We start from the raw sequence: 6,913 nt of genomic DNA on the forward strand, positions 1-6,913 counted from the left end.
TGTTTCTGCTGGCTGGCTGTTCTGCTGGCAACAGTTACAGACAACACAGATAGCCAGCAGCATACCACCCTGCATCCCACTGCTGGCTTGCTTCTGAAGCTAAACAGGGTTGGTCCTGGTCAGTCCCTGGATGGGAGACCAGATGCTGTTGGAGGGCTGGTAGGAGGCACTCTTTCCTCAGGTCTAAAAATTATCCCAATGCCCCAGGGCAGTGATTGGAGACATTGCCCTGTGTAGGGTGCTGTCTTTTGGATGGGATGTTAAACGGGTGTCCTGACTCTCTGAGGTCATTAAAGATCCCATGGCACTTATCGTGAGAGTAGGGGTGTTAACCCCGGTGTCCTGGCTAAATTCCCAAGCTGTCCCTCATGCCATCACGGTCACCTAATCATCCCCAGCTTATAATTGGCTCCTTCATCCCCCTCCTCTCCGCTGTAACTATTCCCCAGGTCATTGCTGTAAATGAGAACGTGTTCTCAGTCAACTTACCTGGTTAAATAAATAAACAGATCAATTGTGCTCAGGCTATTTATTCAAACTGAGGGTTTCCTAACATATAATGACCGTTATGAGAAATTCATCTTGGAATCATTGCCAATGTAAGTGGCTGAGTTAATTGATCATGTCCAGAAATAGAAAATATAAACGTTTTCACAACGTTGCATTTCTGTTGCTTAATAAAGTAATTGTTTTGATATTTAGGAGTGGTGGACAGCATCTTTCTAAATAGGTCTCAGATCACAGGGAAGCTGCTGGCTAATGGGTATCACTATTGCTACTGGGTCATTCCACCAGCTCTGTGCCTTTTGAGATGTGCAACTTGGTGGAAAAAAACCTTGGTTTTCACAAAATGTTAACATTCTGGCGCTGCAGTGGATAGCTGCCGTCTTACGGGCTCCAGACCAATACTGCCATTTTGTTCGTTTTTTTTTTACGCTGATCTTAACTTTTTTTGTACATACTATTTCCTCCATTTTCATATTACCGAAATGAGGTTCTGGACATCAAATTTATTTATATAGCCCTTCGTACATCAGCTGATATCTCAAAGTGCTGTACAGAAACCCAGCCTAAAACCCCAAACAGCAAGCAATGCAGGTGTAAAAGCACGGTGGCTAGAAAAAACTCCCTAGAAAGGCCAAAACCTAGGAAGAAACCTAGAGAGGAACCAGGCTATGAGGGGTGGCCAGTCCTCTTCTGGCTGTGCCGGGTGGAGATTATAACAGAACATGGCCAAGATGTTCAAAATGTTCATAAGTGACAAGCATGGTCAAATAATAATCATGAATAATTTTCAGTTGGCTTTTCATAGCCGATCATCAAGAGTTGAAAATAGCAGGTCCGGGACAGGTGGCGGTTCCATAACCGCAGGCAGAACAGCTGAAACTGGAGCAGCAGCACGGCCAGGTGGACTGGGGACAGCAAGGAGTCATCATGTCAGGTCGCCCTGGGGCATGGTCCTAGGGCTCAGGTCCTCCGAGAGAGAGAAAGAAAGAGAGAAAGAGAGAATTAGAGAGAGCATACTTAAATTCACACAGGACACCGGATAAGACAGAAGTACTCCAGATATAACAAACTGACCCTAGCCCCCCGACACATAAACTAATGCAGCATAAATACTGGAGGCTGAGACAGGAGGGGTCAGGAGACACTGTGGCCCCATCCGATGATACCCCCGGACAGGGCCAAACAGGAAGGATATAACCCCACCCACTTTGCCAAAGCACAGCCCCCACACCACTAGAGGGATATCTTCAACCACCAACTTACCATCCTGAGACAAGGCCGAGTATAGCCCACAAAGATCTCCGCCACGGCACAACCCAAGGGGGGGGGGTGCCAACCCAGACAGGAAGATCACGTCAGTGACTCAACCCACTCAAGTGACGCACCCCTCCTAGGGACGGCATGAAAGAGCACCAGTAAGCCAGTGACTCAGCCCCTGTAATAGGGTTAGAGGCAGAGAATCCCAGTGGAGAGAGGGGAACCGGCCAGGCAGAGACAGCAAGGGCGGTTCGTTGCTCCAGAGCCTTTCAGTTCACCTTCACACTCCTGGGCCAGACTACACTCAATCATAGGAAAGCAATCACTAACCTTGATTTGGATGAAGACTTCTACTTCAACGGGTCGGTAGCGCACCAGACCAGGCCCTAATCCCCGGGACTCGAAGGAGGAAGAGACCGCGCAAGAAAGGCCGACAAGCGGGCACGCTGACGAGACTGTGTCGGCAAGTAAATTAACCTCCTCTACACTCTGTTATTTTGGCGAACATACAATCACTACAGAACAAACAAGACAAACTCCATTCGAGACTGTTCTATCAATGGGACTTCAAGAACTGCGATATCCTATGTTTCTCGGAGTCGTGGCTGAACAAGTACAAGGATAATATACTGTACATCTAGCTGTTTTTTCTGTGCATCGGCAAGACCAAACAGCAGCTTCTGGTAAGGTTAAGGGGGAGGTGTGTGTCTCTTAACAACAGCTGGTGCGTGATCTCTAATGTTAAGGACGTCTCAAGGTTCTCCTCACCTGTGTTAGAATACCTCATGATAAGCTGGAGACCATACTCTTTACCAAGAGGGTTTTTAAACTATATTTTTACGTAGCTGTCTATTTACCGCCACAAACCCAGGCTGACATTAAGACGGCACTCAATGAGCTGCATAGGGGCATAAGCAACCAAGAAAATGCACATATAGAGGTGGCGCTCCTAGTGGCCAGTGATTTTAATGCAGAGAAACTGGAATCCGTTTTACCTCATTTTTACTCCACACACAGAAACGCATACAAAACTCTCCCTCGCCTCTAATTTGGCAAATCTGACCATAACTCTATCCTCCTGATTCCTGCTTACAAGCAAAAACTAAAACAGGAAGTACCAGTGACGTGCTCAATAGAGAAGTGGTCAGATGAAGCGGATGCTAAGCTACAGGACTGTTTCGCTAGAACAGACTGGAACATGTTCCGGGATTCATCCGATAACATTGAGGAGTTTACCATATCAGTCACCGGCTTCATTAATAAGTGTATCGACAACGTCGTCCCCACAGTGACCGTATGTACATATCCCAACCAGAAGCCATGGATTACAGGCAACATCTGCACTGAGCTAAAAGCTAGACCTGCCGCTTTCTAGGAGCGGCAGATGCTTATGAGAAATCCCGGTACAACCTACAACCTAACCGACTAGCCATCAAACCATCAGTCAAAACGTCAATACAGGACTAAGATCAAATCCTACTACACCGGCTCTGACTCTTGTCAGTTGTTGCATGGCCTGCAAACTATCACATATTACAAAATAAAGCCCAGTCGCGAGCTGCCCCCAGTGACACAAGCCTACCAGACAAGCTAAATGCGTTCTATGCTCGCTTTGAGGCAAGCAACACTGAACCATGCATGAGAGCACAAGATGTTCCGGATGACTGTGATCTCGCTCTCCGTAGCTGATGTGAGTAAGACCTTTAAACAGGTTAACATTCACAAGGCCACAGGGGCATACTCAGAGCATGTGCTGACCAGCTGGCAAGTGTCTTCACTGACATTTTCAACCTCTCCCTGACCCAGTTTGTAATATTTACATGTTTCTAGCAGACCACCATAGTCCCTGTGCCCAAGAACGCCAAGGTAACGCCCCATTGCACTCACATCTGTAGCCAAAATGTTTTGAAAGGCTGGTCATGTCTTACATCAACACCATCATCCCAGAAACCCTGGACCCACTCCAATTCGCATATCACCCCAACAGATCTACATATGACGCAATCTCTATTGCACCCCACACTGCACCCCACACCTGGACAAAAGGAACACCTATGTGAGAATGCTGTTCATTGACTATAGCTCAGCGTTCAACACCATTGTGCCCTCCAAGCTCATCACTAAGATCAGAACCCTGGGTCTGAACACCTCTTTCTGCAACTGGATCCTGGACTTGCTGACATGCTGCCCCCAGGTGGTGAGGCTAGGCAACTGCACATCCCTCACGCTGACCCTCAACACTGGGGCCCCTCAGGGGTGCGTGCTTAATCCACTCCTGTACTCCCTGCACACCCACGACTGTGTGGCCGTGCACGTCTCCAACACCATAATTATGTTTATGACGACGATGAGACAGCCTATAGGGAGGAATTCAGAGACCTGGCAGTGTGGTGCCAAGACAACAACCTCTCCCTCAACTTCAGCAAGAAAAAGGAGCTGATCGTGGACTACAGGAAACAACGGGACAAGCACGCCCCCATCCACATTGACGGTGCTGAAGTGGAGCGGGTCGAGAGCTTAAAGTTTCTTGGTGACCATATCACAAAGGAATTATCATGGTCAAGACTAGAGATCTTCACGGGTCTCGGGTATTCGGGTACAGGTGGATCCGTAAAGACCTCTAGTCCACACACACCAACACAGTCATGAAGAAGGCATGACACCACCTCTTCCCCCTCAGGAGGCTGAAAAGATTAGGCATGGGCCCTTCAGATCCTCAAACTGTTCTACAGCTGCACCATTGTGTTCAAAACAACTGGGAACTCGGAAAGAAATGAGGTCCGACTGGGAAAAATAATTTTGAACAGATCCAACTCAAAATTCCAACTTGGGAAGTCGGGCCTCTTTCTAGAGCTCCYATTTTCTGACCTAAAGATCACTGACATCATGATTTGACCTCGTATTTTTCAGAGTTCCCAGTTGTCTTGAAAGCACCATAAAACTCATGGTAGGCCAGCTTATATCTGTGTGAATCTGGATTCAGTGCTCTCGTCTGCATTAAAACCTAATATCGATCCAGGTTGGATGTGAGCAGAGAGGAGGTGCGCCTAATCGACCACGTCCCCTGACTTTGAGAAGCTCTGACTCGACATGCATCAAGCACACCCACCTCATTAGTGGCGGTGAGATAAGAGACATTATGTCAGACTCATTTGAAATTGACAGTCATAGTTCCACATTAAAAGTATGTGATGGTGAGTTGAGAAGACAATCAGAAATACTGCTAGAATGTTTTTCAATTGACTGCCATAGTCCCAAATAAAGTTAACTTTGGCTTTTAATTACATACATTTTTTCACATGGTTGGGTTTCACATGGTTGGGTTTCACATGGTTGGGTTTCACATGGTTGGGTTTCACATGGTTGGGTTTCACATGGTTGGGTTCGCGGGAACCCCTGTTTTGCATGACTTGACTATTAGATGTCCAATATTTACTTTACATAATAAAAAATTCAAAATGTGTCTCACCATATTAAAATGAGAGATCAGTTCATGTAACAGGTTTGACCTTAAAATGAGGTACAGGTTATTGTTTTTTTTTAGCTTAAAATCAATCATTAATCACATTAAATAATAATCTTCAGAAATGACTTTGTCAAAGCAACAAAATAACTAGCGCTTTGCAATGTTGATGAAAACTTGGAGAAATGATAGGGTTAAGTGGGTTAAAATCTTCCTGCTAGTCACAGGGAGGGCAAAGAGGGACATGTCATAATACTGCATTTTGGCTCTTTAGCAAGTCTTTATTCATATAAAAGAAATCAGATTTATTGAATTATCCATGTGGTCTATATTAAAGGACACTTTATTTTAAAATGCAAAATTGGTGCACAACGTCTACTTAAAATACCAAAGGGACACAAAAGGCACCCATTTCGCTGAATGACCCTAAAGATGCGATAAGTCACAGAACCACAGCCTCGCTATCACTCTCTTTTTCTCTCTCCATCTCTTCCTCTCCCCCCTCTGTGTTTAGGTGTGTGTGTGTGTGTGTGTGAGTGTGTGAGTGTGTGTGTGCTCAGACACAAATTCCACCCACACATCTCCGGAAACTGCTGTATCCTCATTCAAGCTCCCTGTTTTGTATAGTCAAATTTGTCAAGCAGATGGGAGCAGATGGGTTCAGGTCAGGCCACTGACAATATGTTACTCAATGATATTGTTGGATGAAGCTCCTGGAAAAAACACAAACCTATTCATTCTTCAGTGATCTGACAGCATGGGAAATTGAAATGTTCACAGAGTAGATTGCAGAACCTCATACTTTTACTTCTTACTGCTGAAATCCCGTTAACAGGATCGATTTGACCACCTCGTCAACAGCCAGTTGCAGGGCGCCAAATTCAAACAACAGAAATCTCATAATTAAAATTCCTCAAACATACAAGTATTATACACCATTTTAAAGATAAACTTGTTGTTAATCCCTCCACAGTGTCCGATTTCAAAAAGGCTTTACGACAAAAGCATACCATGCGATTATGTTAGGTCAGCGCCTAGTCACAAAAAACACAGCCATTTCCCAGCCAAAGAMAGGAGTCACAAAAAGCAGAAATAGAGATAAAATTAATCACTAACCTTTGATGATCTTCATCAGATGGCACTCATAGGACTTCATGTTACACAATACATGTATGTTTTGTTCGATAAAGTTCATATTTACATCCAAAAATCTCAGTTTACATTGGCACGTTATGTTCAGTAATGTTTTGCCTCCAAAACATCCGGGGATTTTGCAGAGAGCCACATCAATTTACAGGAATACTCATCATAAACGTTGATGAAAGATACAAGTGTTTTACATAGAATTAAAGATACACTTCTCCTTAACTTCTCTAGGGTAGGGGGCAGCATTTTCACGTTTGGATGAAAAGCATACCCAAATTCAACTACCAGCTACTCATCCCCAGGAGATAAGATATGCATATTATTAGTATATTTGGATAGAAAACACTCTGAAGTTTCTAAAACTGTTTGAATCATGTCTGTGAGTATAACAGAACTTATTTAGCAGGCGAAACCCCGAGGACAAACCATTCAGAATTTTCTTTTTTTGAGGTCACTGTCTTTTCAATGTGTTTTCATTGGGAAACCAGATTTCTAAGCGAATTACTTGCAGTTCCTACGGCTTCCACTGGATGTCAACAG

Source organism: Salvelinus sp. IW2-2015, linkage group LG4q.1:29 (assembly GCF_002910315.2).
Source record: "Salvelinus sp. IW2-2015 linkage group LG4q.1:29, ASM291031v2, whole genome shotgun sequence".
NCBI classification, from domain to species: domain Eukaryota; kingdom Metazoa; phylum Chordata; class Actinopteri; order Salmoniformes; family Salmonidae; genus Salvelinus; species Salvelinus sp. IW2-2015.